This window comes from Sus scrofa, chromosome 9, assembly GCF_054392235.1.
Source record: "Sus scrofa isolate SSC_HxYL_T2T_F1_AM1 chromosome 9, Sscrofa_HxYL_maternal_Yorkshire_Landrace_v2.0, whole genome shotgun sequence".
Classification (NCBI taxonomy): domain Eukaryota; kingdom Metazoa; phylum Chordata; class Mammalia; order Artiodactyla; family Suidae; genus Sus; species Sus scrofa.
Window position 1 is genome coordinate 141,500,104 of NC_139391.1, and position 19,696 is coordinate 141,519,799.

At 56.1% G+C, this 19,696-nt stretch overlaps 1 protein-coding gene and 1 long non-coding RNA gene across 21 annotated transcripts in view; one reads left to right on the forward strand and one right to left on the reverse strand.

The window, feature by feature from the left end:
* Nucleotides 1-19,696, reverse strand: part of GRB10 (growth factor receptor bound protein 10) — a 160,258-nt gene that overhangs the window by 132,085 nt on the left and 8,477 nt on the right.
* On the forward strand, nt 4,270-18,015 carry LOC146400249 (uncharacterized). The gene is made up of 3 exons (XR_014816900.1): nt 4,270-7,235; nt 11,045-12,841; nt 14,373-18,015. It is a non-coding gene; the product is annotated as an uncharacterized LOC146400249 (long non-coding RNA).

A 19,696-nucleotide genomic window follows, 5' to 3' on the forward strand; every position in this document is an offset into this window, starting at 1 on the left:
GCGGGAACTCTCTGGGCGCGAATCGCCCATCAGGCAAACACCGCTTCTCTCGCAGCTTCACAGCCAAACACGACATGAGCTGGGAATCTTAAAGACTATACGAATGTGGGCAAGACATAAATGTCCTAATTTACTTCCCAAATGTTTCGAAAACAAAGGCCCTCTTGATTTCTGCTGCGTGCCTTTCATTTCTTCCAGAAATTCCTGAGTTAATATAAAGTTTTCCTTCTTTCTCACACTAAACATTTAGAGTCATAACAGTGACTATTTAGACACTCAACAAATCCCAACTTTCACGATGAGGATGTGCAGCCTGTGTGGAATGAAGGCTGGGGCTTCTCAAAAGGGCGCAGGATACCTTTCATCGCAAAAATAAAATTCGGTATTGCGCCGATCTCAGAGCTGACTCCGCTTTCAGAGTAGGAAGATGCTTAGGAAGACAACCTGGGAAATACACAAACGAAACAGAACTGAAGACAAGGCAAAGCTTCCCAAGTAATTAGAAAAGCTCAGAGCGCTATCGCCAGAAGCTGTGAGCAGCTCGAAGGATCAGCAGCAGTTAGAGCTGGGGTGCCACGCCCAGGGACAGGACCTGCCCCTCAGCTCTGACACCGATGCGTCCCTGGCAGAGAGGGGGCGGCACGTGAGGATGAAGGGCATGGGCACAGAGGAAGTTAAAGCCCTGGAACGCTCCCCCCGAAGGGCAACGTCACGCTGCAAACCCCAAGCACACAAGGGAGGTTCAGCCGCACTCGGCAGTGACACTCCAGCCCCGTTCCACGAAGGCCCCTCCTAGGTGGCCCGTCCACCAGCTGACACCTGGGGCTCCACGGGGATGGAGAGCATGGCTGTGGCTGTGGCTGTGGTGTAGGCCGGCAGCGGTAGCTCTGATTGGACCCCCAGCCTGGGAACCTCCATGGGCCCTAAAAAAAGGCAAAAAGGGAATGAAATTAAAAGCACAGAGTTTAAGAGGGGGAATCTCTGCTTGCAGGTAATTGGGATTTCAGTGATGCGATATAAAATAAGCAGGCCTCTGAGGCTGACTCAAGGCACCCCCCCACCAAGGCAGGTGGTGACACGAGGAAAACCCTTTAACTCTCTCCCCATTAAATGAGGGCCAGGAAGCCCCGATTACAGTGCTAGTACTGGAACCTGGAGGAGGGAACAGAAATTCAGTGTACACGTTGACTAGAAAAAGAACAAGCCCAGAGTTATCTGGAGATGAAAAGCAGCCCAACCAGCCGGAACAAGTCAGCGCCAACATGGGCCTCTAACCAGGTGGGGAGACAAGGCCACGGCTCGCAGCCCCTTTGCACTCGGAAATTCTAACGGGGAGTTTGGTTGTGGTTCAACAGATTAAGAACCCGACTAGTATCCGTGAGCATGCAGGTTCGATCCCCGGCCTCGCTCAGAGGAATAAGGATCTGGCAAGCTGCAGTGCAGGTTGCAGATGCGGCCCAGCGCTGGTGCGGCTGTGGCCTTGGTGTAGGCCGGCAGCTGCAGCTCGAACTCGACCCCCAACCTGGGAACTTCCATATGCTGCAGGTGCAGCTGTAAAAAGAAAAAGAAAAAAAGAAAGTCTAATGGTAAGACGGTGCTGTTATCCAAAGACACGACAGAAATCACTGACTTCAGAAATATATACAAGACCCTTGAAAGAAGAAAAAACAGAGTGAGGAAGCTGAGAGAGACCTGCAGGAGGACGCGAAGGCGGAGGTGCACCCCATTCTGGGAAGGGAAGCCCCTGCTCCCCCAGTGAGCGGGAAGCCCGGACCGCCCAGCACCCCAGTGAGTACCTGGCCACTGACCTGCAGGCAGAGCAGATAGGGACCCAGGCCCGGGAAGGGCAGGTGGATAAGGACCACCCAGCACCCCAGTGAGCACCCGGCCACTGACCTGCAGGCAGAGCAGACAGGGGCCCAGGCCCGGGAAGGGCAGGTGGATAAGGATGATGACAAGGTCGGAATGACAGCAGAGATCATTCATGCCCCACAGGCAGCAAGTTCCTGATGGATTCACGATAGAAACACGACAAAGTGCTCGGGGTGGAGCAGGACAGACACACGGGTAGTTGAACAAGTCCCCATAAGGGACCATAAGAGAGAGGGAAACCTAGGGGACTCGGAGACCACTGTTACTAACTGCTCCCGAGGCCATCAGAAGGGGGCAGGCGTGCTTGACGGGCGGAGGCTCGAGAGATGCCGCAGGTTACAGGGTGGGGGATGGGGGAAGGCCTGCATTCAGGTTCAGCTGCAGCGCAGGCGTTTAAGGGCTCCTGGGGAGCCGCCAAAACAAGATTTACCCTCCCGCTGTCTCCCCCAAGTCCTGACACTCCTCCCACCTCAGGGCCCTTGCCTGTTCTGGGCCCTCCATCACGTGTACCCCCTGCTTCTTCCTCCCCGCCCGGGAATCCTGAGGCCAAGTTCCAAGGTGACGACTAACCCCCCTCTCCAAAATGCTATTCCCGTTCCTAACCGGCCTGGTTCCCCACAGGACGGAGGGCTACCATAAAAAGCCAGAATGAAACCGAGCAGGACACTGTGGGGCCCTCCCAGGTACAAAAGTCCCTCTGTGTCCCCTGTTTCTTATTTGCAGAAAAAGACTTCAGTCTGCTCGGCCTTCCCTGGGTTCCAAAGAGCAGACTGAAGCAGTTACTAACTAGGGAAGGGAGGCAGGGCAGAAACGAAGGAAAAGCACTTAAGCAAGAAGAGTAATTTCCCCTTCGACAATAAAGGAATAAGACCGAGTCCTAGTTCTTCCTCAAAGGGAGACACAGAACAGTCTGACGCAGGCGTTTAAGCCCTTCTGCAGAAACCAAAGCCCTTCCAGGCGGGGACAGTGACGACCCACGGCCACAAGCGCCAGAGCTGGGACTGGCAGGAACCAGGCTGACGAAGCCGATTCCTGTTCCGTCCCCACCAACCAACCAGAAGAAAGGCCAGGAGCTGCAACCCTCACCCCAAATGCTGCCTCTAAAAACCCCTCCCTGGGAGTTCCTGCTGCGGCGTGAGGGGACCAGCAGCGTCTCGGAAGCCCTGCCCCTGCAGATGCAGGGTCCATCTCTGGCATGGATCAGTGGGTTAAAGAATCCAGCGTTGCCACAGCTGTGGCTGGGATCTCACCCCTGGCCCAGGAACTCCACAGGCCACAGGATGGCCAAAAAAGAAAAAACAAAACAAACAAAACAACCCTCCCTGAAAGCCATCTGGGAGTTCCGGTCTCTTGCGTACAAACCACCTGATCTTCTTGCATTGAAGGCTATACTATCCTTCGGCACAGCCCAGGGTCAGGTAAAGGGGTTTTGCTGCAGGCCAAGGAGGCGCCTGCCTTGAGTTCAGCAACACCCTCCCTGTGCCCCGAGTCCCATCTGCCCGGCCTGGCCTAGCCCTGCCCGCTGCCCCCGTACCCCTCTGATCCTGCAGACACACCCAAGGTGCTGCTGCTGCTGCTGCACTCTGTGTCTGCCTCTGCTTCCCCGCCAAGGAGCCACTCCTCGTCCAGGGACCACGTCTCTCCCCGACACCGCGCATCCTCTGCTCTCAGCGGGGGCCAAGGGTGCACAGCTCTGCTGAGCACACGAAAAACTGCCCTAAGGGGAGCCCAGTAACAGTGCTCCGGGCAGGGCTTCTCCAGGCGGGGAGGCAGGCGGAAGAGCCCCAAGGAAACAGGTGCCTGGCTCCGCCCCAGGAGCGGCCTCTAAAGTTCAACCCACGGAGAGCACGACAGACCAGGCCTCCCACAAGGATTAAGGGGTACACAAAGGGGGAAGGTGACAAGAGTACCTGTGCTCATCCAGGAATTTCACCCAGAAAAAGACCCAAAAAACCCAGAACGACTCGGACCGGGGGGAGGGCAGCAGGATGAGCAGAGAGCCAGAGGCAACTGGACTCTGCCGACCCCGGGTTTGCAGTTTTACAACAAGGGCCGCGAACTCCTTGTGGAACATATTCAAGTTTCATTTCCAAGAACTTTAGCCCCATGTCAGACCAGGTCCCGCCCGCTTCTCCCCTCTTCCTGCCCTCACCCAGAATCCCCACCTGAGACCCCAGAGATTCCCAGAGGTTCCCCTGCCCTGCGGGCTGCTATCCCCCCACCCACCGCCCCCATTCTAGGAATTGCAGAGAAATCCATGCCCTCCACCTAAAACAATGAGGCCATTAAGTGCTTCCTGCAGGTCTCCTGAACCTGAACTCGCAGGTCCCATGAACTTGAACTCACAGGTCCCCTGTGCACAGGCAGTTTCTAGAAATGCAAAAGACTTTGCTGCGATTTTCTTTTCTTTTCCTTTCTTTTGCACTTTCTTCCTTCCCTTAGGAGGTTTAAAAAAAAAAAAGGATAACGAAGACAGTAAGTGATGACACTACAGCTGTGTAGACCGCACACAATTTAACCGCTTAGGCAAGAGTTTTATAGGAGAGGCTCGGCCATCAGCTGGGAGCTTTCTCCTCTCTTCGCTGAGTGAGTTCACAGGAAGGGCTTGTTTGGGTGCTTTATGGCCACTCTGAAGACAGCCCGTTGCCAAAATGCACCAAGTCACGGGGCGCACCCCAAAGCCCACTGGCCCCCCAGCTTAGGGAACATCTTTTACTCCCTCGTTCAGGACCTGCAGCAAGTCATGACGGTGGCTCTAGGTTTTCAGGGCAAGTCAACCTCCGGAAAGCGGGACCTTCAGCTCAGATCAAGAACTGCGGAAGGAGGACAGAGCTGTGGGAGTCACCCAAAACAGAAGTGCTTAGAAAACCACGACCGGGGCTTTGAAACGCACTGCCATGCCCAGCAGGCAGGCCTGCGGGGGCTGCACGCGGACCCAGTGTGCAAGCTTATTCAAAACTCCATAGTGGGAGTTCCCACTGTGGCTCAGGGGGTTAAGATCCCGACCAGTTCCACCCCGGCCTCACTCAGTGGGTTAAGGATCCGGCATTGCTGCGAGCAGCGGTGTAGGTCACGGATGCGACCCCCAGCCTGGAACCTCCATATGCCGCAGGTGTAGCGCTAAAAAGAAAAAAACCTGGAAGATAAAAAAAGAGACCAGTGAGACAGGGTGCCGACCGTCTGCCCGGCAGACAGAGGGAGAAGGTGGCTTCTGCAAACGAGAAAGGGGCCCTCATCGGACACCCAGTCCGCCGGCACCTCAATCTTGGCCACCCCGAGCTGTGGGGACAAGCGTGTGCCCTCAAGCCCCGCTCTGCATTACAGCAGCCCCCGGAGGCCCCCAGAGGAGGGAGACCCATGGGCCACCCCCAGCACGGCTGCTCAGGAGGGAAAGGAAACCCCCAACCTCAGCATGCGATGGCTTGCACCCCGGCCCTCGATCCTGCTCCCGTGGTCGCTGGCCCTGGGTGGCCACGCCCTCCGCTGCCACACAGGCACCCACTTGGGACACACAGGCTCTGGGGCCACTCCCCAGCAAGCACTCGAACTGGCCTCCGGTCTCCTGGGCCCCCGTCCACTAGGCCCACGGAGAGTCACCTGCGGTGGCCGCCTCGAGCTCTTCCCTCCCGCTGACCTTGGCCGCGCTGCAGGCACCGGAGGCGAGAAACAGTTCTCAGGAGGTCTGGTCACAGCACCTAGCAGCGGGCCACCTGTCTGCCTGACCGCCCAGCCATGGCCCGGTCACCAACCTGTTCAGCAGGGCTGATGATGTGACAAACAGGTGACCTGACAGAGCAGACCCTCTTGCCACTCTCTGCACCCTTCTGTCCTGCCCCATCCACCCTGCTGCTCCCTCGTGGTGGACCAACGGCCCTGTCCCAGGGGCCTGGGACTCAGAGACGGCCGAGTGAGTGGCAGAAACTCCAGGACGCTCTCTGAACCTCGGGCTGCTTCTCTGTGCCAGGAGGGCCTCGGACGCTCACCAGCTTCTGACATGAGGGTGCCCGGCAGAGTGTATTTGGGTGAAAAAGCGCTGGGCTTTGCACAGTGTAGACCCGTGTCTACAGTGTAGACCCGCAGCCCCTCCCAGCCCAGCACCAGCTCTGGCCACTCAGGAGCGATGACACCCGGACAGAGCAAACACGGACGGCCACGGCCTCTTCTCCTTCGAGCAAAGCAACGCCCTGCAGCTGCACAGTTTGGAAAAGCCAGGGTGGGAGGCTGGAAATACTAGCCTATGCGACTGATTCTGCTTCTACCTGGCTGGAGGAATTTGGGGAGAAAAGGTGAAGAAGAATCAGTCCCCTGGAGGAGGGGTATCTTTTTTTTCTCTTCCTTCCTTCCTCTTTCTTTATTTCTTCCTTCCTCCCTTCTGTGGCATATGGAGTTCTTGGGCCAGGGAGGCAATCCACAGTTGCAACCTACGCCACAGCTGCGGCAATGCTGGATTCTTTAACCCACCTTGCCAGACCTGGGATTGAACCGCGTCCTGGCGGGCACAGATGCCGCCGATCCCGCTGCACCACAGCGGGGACTCCCAAAGGGTGGGTTCTTTCGATGAAAGGCTGCTGGCGAAGACAGGACGCCACCACGAGGCTCTCACCCACCCAGGAGTTCGGAGCAGACCACTGGACCGTGGCCACACCTTCCTTAAAGGTCTCTTCCCGGTGCCCAGCTTAGTCCTGGAATTCACGACTCTTCTCCCGAATCCATTCCACAAACTTGGGCAGAGAGCTCACCGAGTTCTCGGTCTGCGCCTGTGAGGTGCCTGTAGAACGTGGTCCCTCACCGTGTCTCTCGGGTGATGCGAGATGCAGGCGTGGGGCCGAGTCTTGGTCAAGACCCAGGAGCGATAACATGGGAAGAGCCACAGCTGGCAGCACGCGTGACCAACCGCTATCAGCTCCGCGCCAGCAGCAGGCACACGCCGAACACCTCGGGGATCCAGCAGATCCGGACGGGGAGCGGCCCTGAACAACTGCTCATTTCCCGCGGGCTCCTTGCTGCTCACACATCACTGCCCAGAGGACAGGTCCCCCCCGCGCCCCCCCGCCAGCTGGACAAGTTCGCCCCTCGGGCCAGAGGCAAAGGAAGGGTAAAAAGAGAGCTTCTCCCCGTCAGATGGTCACCGGTGTCCCACACAAATCACTCTGAAGCCCATCTCTGCGTTCAGGTGATGGCACCTCAAAATATCACGGTTCCTCTCGTAAACGGAGCCTGGGCGGCTCTCCCACCGCAAAGCTAATTCAGACCTCAGTCCCGCACTTGGGAGTTCCCGTTGTGGCTCAGGGGTAACAAACCTGACTAGCATCCATGAGGACACAGGTTGATCCCTGGCCTTGCTCAGTGGGGTTAAGGATCCAGTGTTGCCGTGGCTGTGGTGTAGGTTGCAGACACGGCTCGGATCTGGCGCTGTGTGGCTGTGGTGTAGGCCAGCAGCTGTAGCTCCGATTCTACCCCTAGCCTGAGAACTTCCATGTGCCAAGGGAGTGGCCCTGCAAAAAAGAAAAAAAAAAAAAAACCTCGCACTTTGCTTCTCCTTCTCCCCAAGATCTGAGCTATTAAAACAGTCACAACAGCCTAATTCCAAATGGTCCCCTACAAAGACGACTAAAGTTCACCCAAATCTTTTTAGAATCCCATTGTCTGCCACGGTGGTGATGCGAGTGCTGAGAGAAGGTCCGAGCCATCACTCCACACGAGAGGCTCCCTGGGGGCGAAGGCAGTATGGCGACCCGAGAAGGACCCTTTATTGGGACCCAAACCACCTGCTTGAGCTACTGGAACAGTCCGCACACCCCGCCCTGCCCTCCTTACTCCCCAGGCTCGCTGGTTCCTGACACCACAGAGGCGCTGAGGCTTTGCCTGCTCTTCCTGGATGGCAAACGAGTAAATCAATCCCTGGCCTCCTCCCACAGCTCCCGAGCCCGGGGTCTCCGGGGAGGTGAGTGCCTTTCGTGTGTGGATGAGACGACAGGTGGCTGGGGCCCCCAAACAGCTTCAGGACCGGGGCTGGTCCCCAGACCGGCCAAGGCAGACGCAGAGGTTGGCACCTTCAGCCTCATCCCGTGCCCTCCAGGGCAAGAGTCCGGAAACCGAGTTAACGGGCCACGGCCAATGAGTTCATCAATCCCACCCGCCTGAGGGAATCGCCACGAAACCCCTCAAGGGCAGGGCTCAGAGGGCCTCCGGGTGGCTGGGCGACTCCGGCGCTGGGGGATGGGGCACCCCCACCTCACACATGGCTCCCATCTGGCTGCCCCGCCCTGTGTCCCTCCCCATCCCTGTGGCAGTTGCAGGCCCCGACCCTGGGGGAGCTGATCCTAGCTCCAGGCAGACAGCGTCAGAACTGAGTTGAGCTGTGGCACACTCGGCTGGAGTCGGGAGAGCTGGGGCACGGATGTCAGGAGGGAAAAGAAACCCTTACATTTGGTGTCGGAAACGTTGGAAGTAAAAACAGGGCGACGTGGCAGAGAAACACAGGTCCCGGGGCCAGACCGTTGGCGCCCCACCCCCACCCCGAAGGCTGGGAGTCTCCCAGCAGCACAGGGAGGCCCTTCTGCCCTCGGGAGCTGTGGGCACCAGGCTTTCGGAACTGCCAGCAGAAAGGGGGGCGGGAGGAAGAGAACGCGGGTCCCTCTGCTCTCCTGTCGCAGCTCCGCTTTTCCGTGTCCGAGTGCCATGTCCTGCTTCCCCAGGATCCTGAGCCCCTGCTCTAAAGCCACCCCAGGACACCAAGATGTGACCTGTCGCTTCCCTCTCGGTCTTTCCAGAAGGCACCCCGGAGGCCACGGGATGTGTGACAGATGCAGAACAGATCCCAGGGCCCCTCTGCCTCTGGTTAAGCCAGACGTGAAAGGGATTTTTAAAACGTAAAACACCGTCACACTCATGCAATTTCTTTATTTGAAACACAGAGTGACTTTTTCTTAAAAGATGTTGCTCAGGTTTCCATGTAATGGGTTTATTACTATTCTTTTCATGCAGTGAATCATTTTTAAAATTTCTGTCTTCATTTCTAAAACGACACAAAAGCAATACCCAAGGCCACGGAACATAAGCACTTCGGGATCTTCTGTCACTTGTAAGAGTGTCAATGGCTCCCAAAGCAAAGCAGGCAGAGCCACGGGCGCCCTGTGCAGCCCCGCCTGCTGGGGGACAGTCCCGGCCCTGCGGAGAAAGCCTGCAGGGAAGCCCACCCACCGAGGCGTCTTCCTGCAGAAAAGCTTTTCCTGGAAGTGAACTTCAGGACTCTTCATCCAAGACGCAGCCCTGGCCGCGTCCCATCAGGCACGTGGAGGGCGCTCCACGCTGGCGGCATAGGGGAGAGCTGTCTGCTCTGACCCTGGCTGGTCCCACGCTGATTCTGGCAAGACGCACGGGCTCTGAGTCACTCAGCATCGTCTTCTCCGGCCCTCCTCCCATAAGCCACCCAACGGACTGCAGCAGAGGGCAAACGTCACAGGTCCAGTATTTCCAGTTTTCCAGGGGCATTCTGGAGCCGCTGCAGGCCGGGGGCAGGGCGCAGACCCACAGCACCCCGTGTCCCCATCAGTGCAGACGCAGATGGCACTTCCTTACAGAGGACCGGGGGCCCGCACCCGCCCCCCAGGCTCCACTGCCGCGGGATTACCTCGCAGGGCTGCACACAGGCGCTTAAGGAGGAGAAAGAGGATCTATTTCTGAGCCAGGAACGTGCGACCGCCTCTTGGAAGTAGGGCAGGGGCCTCTGTAATGCCTGTCACCTCTGTCCCGAGGCGTCCTCCTGGGCAGGTGCAGGGAGTCGGTGCCTGCGCGCACGTCCTCACCCCGGGACGAGGCCAGCGGACTCAGGGGCACCTGTGGTCCCCGAAACCCAGCCCTGAGCACAGAGCCCACGCGTGACGGCCACGGGGACAGAGGCCAGGCTCGGGCACTTCGCCTTCAAAACCCCCGGCCACCCCCAGTGCTCTGAGAAAGGACAGAAAACCAGAAGCAGGACGTGCAAGAGCAGCGGCTGCCCCCAGGCCCCTGAACCCAAGGCCTTTGCGGCCACACTCAGCACTGGAAGGCAGGCGGCCACCGGCCCAGAAACAGGCGCGGGGACCTTGCATCAGTCACAGCACAGAGCGAACCCTCCTTCCTGTGCCTCCAGGCCGACAGCTGCTGGGCCGACTGCATCCCAGACCCGCAGCCTGTCAAGAACAGAATCTCCCCCAAAAAACGCCCCGGGAGAGGGACAGGAGGGTTTGCTGGAGACCCAGGGCATGCCAGGCTCTCACACGTCCCCTCCCCATTTACAAATCCTGAGAGCAGAGGACGCACGCCCAGGACCCCACACATCCGAGCTGGAAACACTCCACCGCCTTCCACGGTGGCATCCGGGCCACAGAGCGGGCGGGACTCCCAGGACCTGAGGGCAGATCTCTTGGGCTAATGCCCACGACCCTGAGGAAGGCCTAAGACTGCAAGGGGCTCCCGCCTCCCCTTCCGCAGGAAAAAGACTCGCCTCCTCCCTCCCCCTCGTCTCCCTCCCCCTTCCCTTCCCTCCCCTCCCCCCTCCCTTCCCTCCCCTCCCCTCCCTCTTCTCCCCCTCCTGCTCCCTCTCTCTCTCCCTGGAAGGGCTGTCCTGAGGATCAGATGCAAACTCAGAGCTGTGCAGAGAAAGGGCTTCCCTGCACCCAGTCAAATGCTCATTCTGCTCTTTCCCTAACGGCAGCCCAGATCCTGCCCCAGCAGTTTTGAGGTCCTGCAGCCGCCTCCCCCATAACCCCATCCTAGGATAAAAAGGCCCCATAACAACCAGTTCCAGTTCCAGGGCTTCGTAAAACATTCTCCTAAATGTAACTTACTCTGGAGCTGTGCACTCCTTAGCAATCTTTCTGAAAGCACAAGGATCACTCTACGGAAAAAGATTCTAAAGGAACAAAGGACAAAAGCTATAAGATACACCCCCCCCAAAGCAGCAAAATGGGAGAGAGGCTTCCTTATCAGTAATTACTTTTTTTTTGTTTGTTTGTTTGCTTTTTAGGGCTGCACCCGCAGCATATGGAGGCTTCCAGACTAGGGGTCCAATCGGAGCTACAGCTGCTGGCTACACCACAGCCATAGCAACTCGGGATCCAAGCCACATCTGCGACCTACACCACAGCTCACAGCAACGCTGGATCCTTAACCCACTGAGTGAGGCCAGGGATTGAAAACCCGCACCCTCGTGGTTCCTGGCCAGATTCGTTTCTGCTGCACCACGACGGGAACGCCCCTTATCAGTTACTACTTTGAATGTACATAGATGAAGCCCTCCAATCAAAAGGCAGATATTAGCAGAATGAAGGGGAAAAAACACATAATCCGACCATATGCTGAGACTCACTTCAGATCCAAAGGCACCATCAAGCTGAAAGTAAAAAGATGGGAAAAGATATTTCACGTCACTGTTGATAAAAAGAGACACGGAATCCCGATTCCAACTGTTGGCCAAACAGAGAAGACAAAGGAGGACATCCGGCAGTGAGAGACGAGCCCCGCGGTACGACGTCAACCCCGACCCGGCCGAGGGGAGGCAGACAGATGTGCGACTCGGCAGACCGCAGCCTCCGACGCCCCGCTCCCAGCCACGGAAGGAACAACCAGACGATGGCGAAGGAACCAGGTCCCGAGCAACCTCAGAAACCAATGAAGGTCACGGACCCACAGCAGAATACACTTCACTTCTTAAGTGACCTTGGAACACCCTCCAGGACAGCCCGCGTGGTCAGCCACGGAAGCAGCTTTTCACATGTGCGAGGCCCACGGCGAAGACCGTGCGCAAGGGACAGAGTGAAAGCTCTCCTCTAGGAGCTGGACAAGACAAGCATGCCCGCTTTCAATACTTCCACCTGACACAGTTCCGGGAGTTCCCGCCCGAGCCAGAAGGCAGGAAAAAGAAGGAAGGTGTACAAACCGGAGAGGAAGCACGAAAATGGTCTCCGTTTGCAGATGACATGACCTTTCCTTTCTTTTCTTTGCGGGGGGGCACACTCGCGTACAGAAGTTCCTGGCCCTGGGATGGAACCCATACCACAGTTATAACCAGAGCCACACCAGCGACAACAAAGGATCCTCAACTCACTGAGCCGCCAGGGAACTCCTACCGATGACATAATCTTGCATGTAGAAAAACCTTCAAAGTTACATACACACACACAAAATATCAGAGTTAATAAATACCTCAGAGTCATGGCTATAAAACCAGTGTGCCAAAACCAGTTGTATTTCTACATACTAACAATGAACTACCTGAGAAGGCAACGAAGGAGACACTTCCAACAGCAACGAGGATAGGAAAACCATTCAGAATCAATTTAAACCAAGAGGTAAAAGACTTGTACCCTGAAAACTCCCAAACATTTCTCTAAGAATAAAAGAAGATATAAATAAGAAGAGACATCCGACCTCATGGACTGGAAAACAATATCAAACATGAACGGTCAAAACAAGCTACAGATGCAATGGAATTCCTACCAAAATCCCACTGGCATTTTTACAGAAAGAGTCGAAGCCATCCTAAAATTCAGAGGGATTCTCACGGGACCCTGAATAGCCAAAACAATCTTGAAAAAGAAGAACAAAGTTGGAAAAGTCACATTTCCTGATTTCAAAACTTACTACAAAGTTACAGAGTAATCAAGACAGTGCAGTGTTGGCAGGGGAACAGACGCAGACTAACTGAATAGAACTCAGAGCCCAGAAATGAACCCTCACATAGGTGGTGGGTACATGTTCAACAAGGATGCCAAGGAGTTCCCGTTGTGACTCAGAGGTTAAGGAATCCGACGAGGAACCATGAGGTTGCGGGTTCGATCCCTGGCCTTGCTCCGTGGGTGAGGATCCGGCGTTGCTGTGAGCTGTGGTGTAGGTGGCAGACACGGCTTGGATCCCCCGTTGCTGTGGCTGTGGGGTAGGCCGGTGGCTATAGCTCCGATTGGACCCCTAGCCTGGGAACCTCCATGTGCCGCGGGAGCGGTCCAAGAAATGGCAAAAAGACAAAAAACAAAAACAAAAACAAAACAACAAGGATGCCAAAACCATTCAATGGGGAAAGGACAGTATTTTCAACAAATTATTCTGGGAAACTGGATATCCACATGCAACAGAATGAAGTGACCCCTCACCTCACCCCCTAAGCAAAAATTAGCTCCAAGCGGATGGAAGACCCAAACTTAAGAGCTACAACTGGAACTCTTAGAACGCGGAGAGGAATAGCTTCACGACACTAGACTTGGAAATGACTTCATGGATGTGACACGTTTGTAAAGGAAATATAAGAATAAAATACGTACATTGAACGTCATCAAAATTTAGAACTTTGGTGTATTACAAGATCAGAGAGTGAAAAGATCACCCACAGAAAGGCCCAAAGAGCCGCAGACCATGACTCGGTTAGAGAGTGAGTATCCAAGACGCAGAAAGAAGGCCTACAATTCAGGAACAAAATGCAAATCAAGACCACAACAAGATGGAGTTCCCTTTGTGGCTTAGTGGGTTAAGAACCCCACATAGGATCCGTGAGGATGGGGGTTCGATTCCTGGCCTCACTCAGTGCGTTAAGGATCCTGCGTTTGCCACAAGCAGATGTGGCTCAGATCCAGTGTTGCTGCGGCTGTGGTGTAGGCCTGCAGCTGCAGCTCTGATTCAACCCCTAGCCCTGGAACTTCCATATGCCGCAGGTGTGGCCCTAAAAAGAAGGAGAAGGAGAAAAAGAGGACCACGAAGAGCTACTACTCCCTGCCCATCAGGACAGCTATTCTCCAGAAAAGAAAGAGAAAAATCAGAAGTCACCGAGTCCCAACGTGGCTGTGGGAGACACAAACACCTGCCTGGTGGGAACAATCTGAGGCTTGGCCACGAGTACTAGCTCTTGCGACACCCAGTCACCTTCGAGAAGCACAGAGCTGCTCAGCATCACAGCAGACTTGACAAAAGACGCCAAAGGAAGGGCGAAGCCCCACAGGGTCCGTCAATGCCTGTGCTGACCGCTACAGTGGCAGAACGCAATCCCCTCGGGCCCGTTACAGAAGGAAGGGGGTCGGGGGCAGAACTCATCAAAAGGCCGAATGAAGAAGCTGTGAGGGTGCTGGAGCCTGACACACAGAACCTAGCCCCGCAGATGCAAGAGGACAAAGGCTGCGGGCAGGGCACCTCCCCAACAGGTCCCACCACCCCACAAAGCACAAAGGTCACGCTGACAAAGACGGACAGGGCCCGGCCAGGGAGCCTCCTGCACACAGGAGTGGTTCCTCTCCACTGCTTGCGGCCCTTGGAGGCGGTCACTTGGGGTTCTCACCTGATGCCGGGGGCAGGGGGAGGCAGCCTCGAAAGCAGTGAGGGCTAGAATTGAAGGGCTCTGCAGGACCACGAATCTTGAAAGCTGGCAGGGCTTCTAGATCATTCAAGATCCAAAAGGCTACAAACCGTCCTTAAAGTTCTCTTCCATCATAATCAAAGGAAAAACCACTGAATGGCACCCACGGGAACCTGAGTAAATGTCAAAGCAGGATTCTGTGCAAATATATATAAATGGAAGAAAGTAGGCACCCATGTATGAATGCCGTGTGAATGGAATACTACTCAGCCAAGAAAAAGAACAAGATGTTGCCATTTGCAGCAACATGGATGGACTCGGAGGGCATTCTGCTTAGTGAAATGAGTCAGAGAAAAACAAAAACTGTATGCTCTCGCTTCTAAGTGGAATTTAAAAATACAACAAACTAGTGAATATATCATAAAAGAAGCAGACTCACAGATACAGAGATCCCCAGGCAGGGTTGAGGAAGTGAGAGGTACAAACTATTAGGTGTAACATAGGCTCCAATGGGGACTAGAGCCAATGTTTGGTGATAACTGTCAGTGGAGTGTAACCTTTAAAACTGTACACAAAACACAAACATTTCACTCAAAGGGGGCAAATTAATAAATAAAAACCAAAAAAAAAAAAAAGAATGCCTCTTATAACAGCATAGGGCCAATCACTAAAATTCTCAGCAAAATTCCCAGATTAAGTAACAGCATCAGTAATAACAGCTCTTATAAGGGAGATAAAGTGTCCTTTTCAGAGAATTTCCCAAGAAAAAGAAAGCAAAGATAAAACGAGAGGAAACGCACTGACTTGGGCACCGGCCCTGACCCGCAGCACGCGGGAGCCGGGAGACGGAAAGACGGGTGAGGCTCGGGTCCCCCCAGCCGCACCTGCAGAGTAACTGCAGCCCGAGGAAACTGGCTGGGCCCCTCGACGGGGAAGCAGTTCTGCCTCTAGACACTGTTATTATCTCCCTCGTGTCAGGACTTCAGTTTGCCAGTGCCCTCCAGGAAGATTAGGGAAAAGCACATTTATATCCTTTTTTCTTTAAATTAAGGTGCAGTTGGTTTAGAGCATTATATTAGTTTCAGGTGTACAACTCAGTGATTCAAAACTTTTATAGACCGCACTCCATCCACACGCACTACGAAACCCTGGCTGTACAATGTCATTCATCGCTGCGGCTTCTTTAGATCCCTTCCTACTGCCGGGTCAACCGCACCACCCCTCTGTGGCGGCAGGTCCCTTCCTCCAGAGGCGGCACTGCTTCCAGGCTGAGGAGGGTGCGCCCAGGCGAAGGAGGCAGCTGGGCTCCTCAACGGTCTGCCCAAGGAAGGAGGGAGAGCGCAGGGCCCGTCAAAGCCACCCAGGGCGCCCCTCAAAACCCTTCCCCCGCCTGAGCACCGAATCACCACTGGGAGCTGCACAACCACCAGGGCCAAAGTCATGGACAGACCCACAGCCAAGGTGCCACCAGCACTGCAAGGATGGCACTGAGAAGCCAGCACCCAGATCAGCCAAGGAAAGGAGAGGAATGACGTGCAGGTGACAGGTGACACAAAGGGACCGCCTACACGGTTAGGATTTCCCCTCCCTAATCTCAGATCCCACCGGGGCAACATGAGCTCAGCAGCTACCCTCCCAGATGGCCTCGGGCAACTCCCCACAGCCCAGGGCCATTCCTGGAGAAGGCCCCCGGACCCCTGCCCGAGGAGGCAGGGAAAAGTCGGAGGAGCAGGTGGATTCAGCCCACGGCGTGGCTCCTAACCTGAGCCGCTGCTCAGCGCTGTCCTGTCCCGTTAATTTAACCTCCGAGAGCCTTGGCAGGTTTCTCCTGAATCATCTGAAGAAGCCTCATGGAGAGGGCTCAGGTGCCTGAAGGGTTTGGGCCGGGTTATGACTTCGTGACTCTTTTCCAACGTGGGAAGGCTAAGAAATAGGAGTAACTCCAGTTCATGACACCGAGCCTGGATCCGATGTCCGGCCATGCCAACTACTGGGCACGCATCTCTGTGTCCTGTGCCAGGTGGGGCCGGGTGCGCCCAAGTGGGAAGACCAACTTAATTTTTTTAATCCTGATTAAAAAACAAAAGACAGAAACAAGCAGGGCCACAGGCGGGCTCTTCTCGCATTCTCTCAGACCCCTGGGGTCACACGCCTTCCCTCGGGGCTGGACCTCCAGGTGGGCCTCAGCTCGAAGGCGTGGGGCTTCCTGTTCCTGAAAGCCGGTGGTTACAGGGCCCAGGAACTAGCCCTGCCCTGGGGAGGCTTTGGAACAAAACAGCCTCTCCATCTTTGTGGGCCTGGCTGCTTCACAAAGACGCGGGATGGCAGGTCCCAATAGCTGATCGGGGCAAGGTCTGGAGCCATGTGCCGGTGCAGAGGCCACATCCTGGAAGCACCTGCTCCCTCCTATGCACTCCTCCACCTGACATGATGAGGGCGTGAAAGGAAGGGGACCCTGCCGCAGCCCCCGGGAGTCTCTGAGGACGTATCCTTCCTGAGCCCCAGGTCCGAGGTCCAAGAGGCAGCCCCTCTTTGAGGAGCCCACGAGGGGTGAGCGCGGGTGAGCTGAGGTGCCAGCAGAAGAGGCACCGAACTCCCAGATTCAAAAGATGCGGTGTCCTCTAAGAGCTCAGAACCCTAGCCACGGGCTTGGTGATTCAGTGACAGCTCAGAGATCAACTGTGACAGGAAGCCTTAGAAACACTAAACTCACGTTTCTACGCGATTCTGGAATCCCTCTAACCCCTGGCGCAACGGCAGTGGAGGGACCAGTAACTCTCTTTAGTGCCTTCTTCAGTGGCCAGCCTGCATCCAGTTCAACCCTCCAGGGCAGTACTGGGGGTCTCTGCTTTACCCCAATGCCCACCGCACCCCACGAGGAAACCAGCCTAGGGGTGCCTAGCAGCCCAAGTCTTACGTAAGCATTCTTCTGCAGGCTTTACCACCCAATGCTCTAAAGAGCCAAGAGCGCAAACCCCCCATCAGACACCTCCATCCCCACCCAACACGCAGGAGCTCACGGGTCCAAGCTAAAGAGGGTGGAGACCCAGCAAATGACACTGGAGGTCCAGGCGCAGCGACATGCACCAGAGTCGAGGCGGTGCCTGATCCCAGGGCCACCTCTGGCTGGACCTGACATGGAGCACTCTGGGGCATCATCAAACTCCCTTAAGGGTCCTTGGAGGTGTCCACTTCCCGCTCTCACGGTGGTAGGGAGGCAGGGCAGACCGCAGCCTCGGGGACAGCGCACTTAAACATACACACGCGTGTGTCAAGACAAGCCTGCCACGAACGAAGGCAAAAGAAGGCCTGGAGTACGTGACTCGTACAAGGTGACCGAGTGAGTAAGGATGTCAAGGGCCCTGTGGCCGGAGCCCACCGGGAAGGGCTGGGAACTGTCGCCAGCTGAAGGAGCAGTAAATGCACATGTTTCACCACATGCAGGAGCAGGGCAGGAGCAGGGAGGCCCCATCGGGTGCCAAGTTCAGACACACAGAGAAGCTGCAGGACCCAGGGCTGGAGGAGGAGGGTGGAGAGAGAGCAGATATTCACCCGCGGAGGAGGGGCCCAAGGCGGGGAGGGCCGGGCTCTTTCGATGTCATCAAATGAGAGCCACGGAAGCAGGTTCTGAGAGCAGCCAAGAGCTGAGCCGAGCATCCCACCCAAGTGCCAGGCCACAAGCCTTTCTCCCCGTCCAGGCAGATCACAACGGCCTGGCCTCTCTGGGAGGTGGAGAGGCTGCAGAGTGAACCAAGGCACAGGAGCCACCCCCAAGAATCTAGAAGAAGCCAAAGGGCAGAGGTTAACTGGCCCAGGGTCCCAGAGGCAGTCACTGGTAGAGGAAAGCTGGCTTTCCCCCAGGACTCCAGACACGAGGTCTTCACTGCTCCCTGAGTGAGTGTTCCTCAGGCATGGGCGTGCCAGCCTCCTGCCCTGCTGCTCGCACCCTGGACCGTGAGCTCCTGGACCCGATCACAGCCACCCTGCTGCCTCCGGGGGCGAGAAGAGAGGGCCTCCCTCGGCAGACCCACACCCCCCGTAGAAACACCGGGGCTCCCAGCCAGAGTTCCTGGAGGTGGAGGAGTGGGAGGGAAAACAGTGCAGTGCGGGGCAAGGAATCCGGAAAAGCAGCTCTTCATCAAATGACCAAACACGCCTGTGCTGCGCCAGGCGCCAGGACAGGAACTTCACAAAAATTTCCTTTTATAAAAGGTATACAAGCTGGCAGGCCAGCGGGCAAGGGGCAGCTGACTCAGAAATGCAAGAGAGAGAGTTCCCTGGTGGCACAGTGAGTTAAGGACCTGGGCTTCTCATTGCAGTGGCTCGTGTCACTGCTGTGGCACAGATTTGATCCTTGGCCAGGGAACTTCCACATGCCAAGGGAGCAGCCAAAAAAACAAGAAAAGAAAAGGAGCTGAAGGCTAAGCCAGAGGAGGAGAGGGAGGCTGCACACAGAGAGGCCCAAGCATCAAGAACGAGGCCTGCCGTCCATCTGTGAAGGTGGCAGGAGGGCAGGGTCAGTGCAAGAGGACTCCAGAAAGTCCAAGGATCGGCAGGACACGCAAATGCCCATGTTCACCCCTGCCCCCCGGCAGGCGGGTTTCTCCTCTGAAGCAGCAACAGGCTCTGGGTCTTGGGGACCACACTGAGCCAGGTGGGCCAGCGCAGCCAATGGGCGACCCTGAGGCCCGCAGTGCTCCCACCACCTACTTGTCAGGATGAAAGGAGGCTTCCTCAGACAGTCCAGCTGCCCTGGAAAAGGCCCAAGACATGGTCCCCAGGGCTCCCCATTCAATGGGCAACCAGTCAGCCAGACCCTGAAACCCATCATCAGCCTCTCAATGATGCCTTTGCAAGTGGGTGGCACAGCAGGGCTGACCTCGAAGCAAAGCCTTGAACCCCAAAGACAGGGCCAAGTGGAATGGATCAGATACCACCCCATCAGCCTCATCGGTCTGGGCCTCTGTCTGGCCACTGCTGGGGCACAGGAGTGACAAGCCCAAGGCCAAGGTGGCCTACCCACGTAGCTGGCAAGCAGGGGTGCCAGGGGGGCTTGTGCCAGGGGTCGATGGAGGGAACAGGCACCAGCTGGCAGCTCTTCCCCTCACTCTGCTCCCTCCCAGGGCCGGGCCGTCCGGCTTCTCTGTCCTGGAGGCTCCCCCGCCTTGCCCCCCCACAGCTGCTTCCCCAGACTGGCACACCAAACAAACCAGGCAGGAGAGTTCTGGGCTGCCAAGGGCTCTGCTTTCTGGATAAGCCAGACCCACACAGGCAGAAAAATAAATAACATAAAAACTGGAAAGAAGGAGCTGTGAGCAAAAAGAGGGGAGAAAGGTGACTAATATGTTCAGAAAGACATTTTAAAACAGTGCACCTATGAAACAAGAAGAAGAATTAGTTGGGGTAACGATGTGTTGTCTACTCACCAACTCTAATAAACACCCCCTCTGGAGGGTGTCGCAGGGGAGGCTGGGCTGCGACGAGGGAGGAAATCTTTGCATT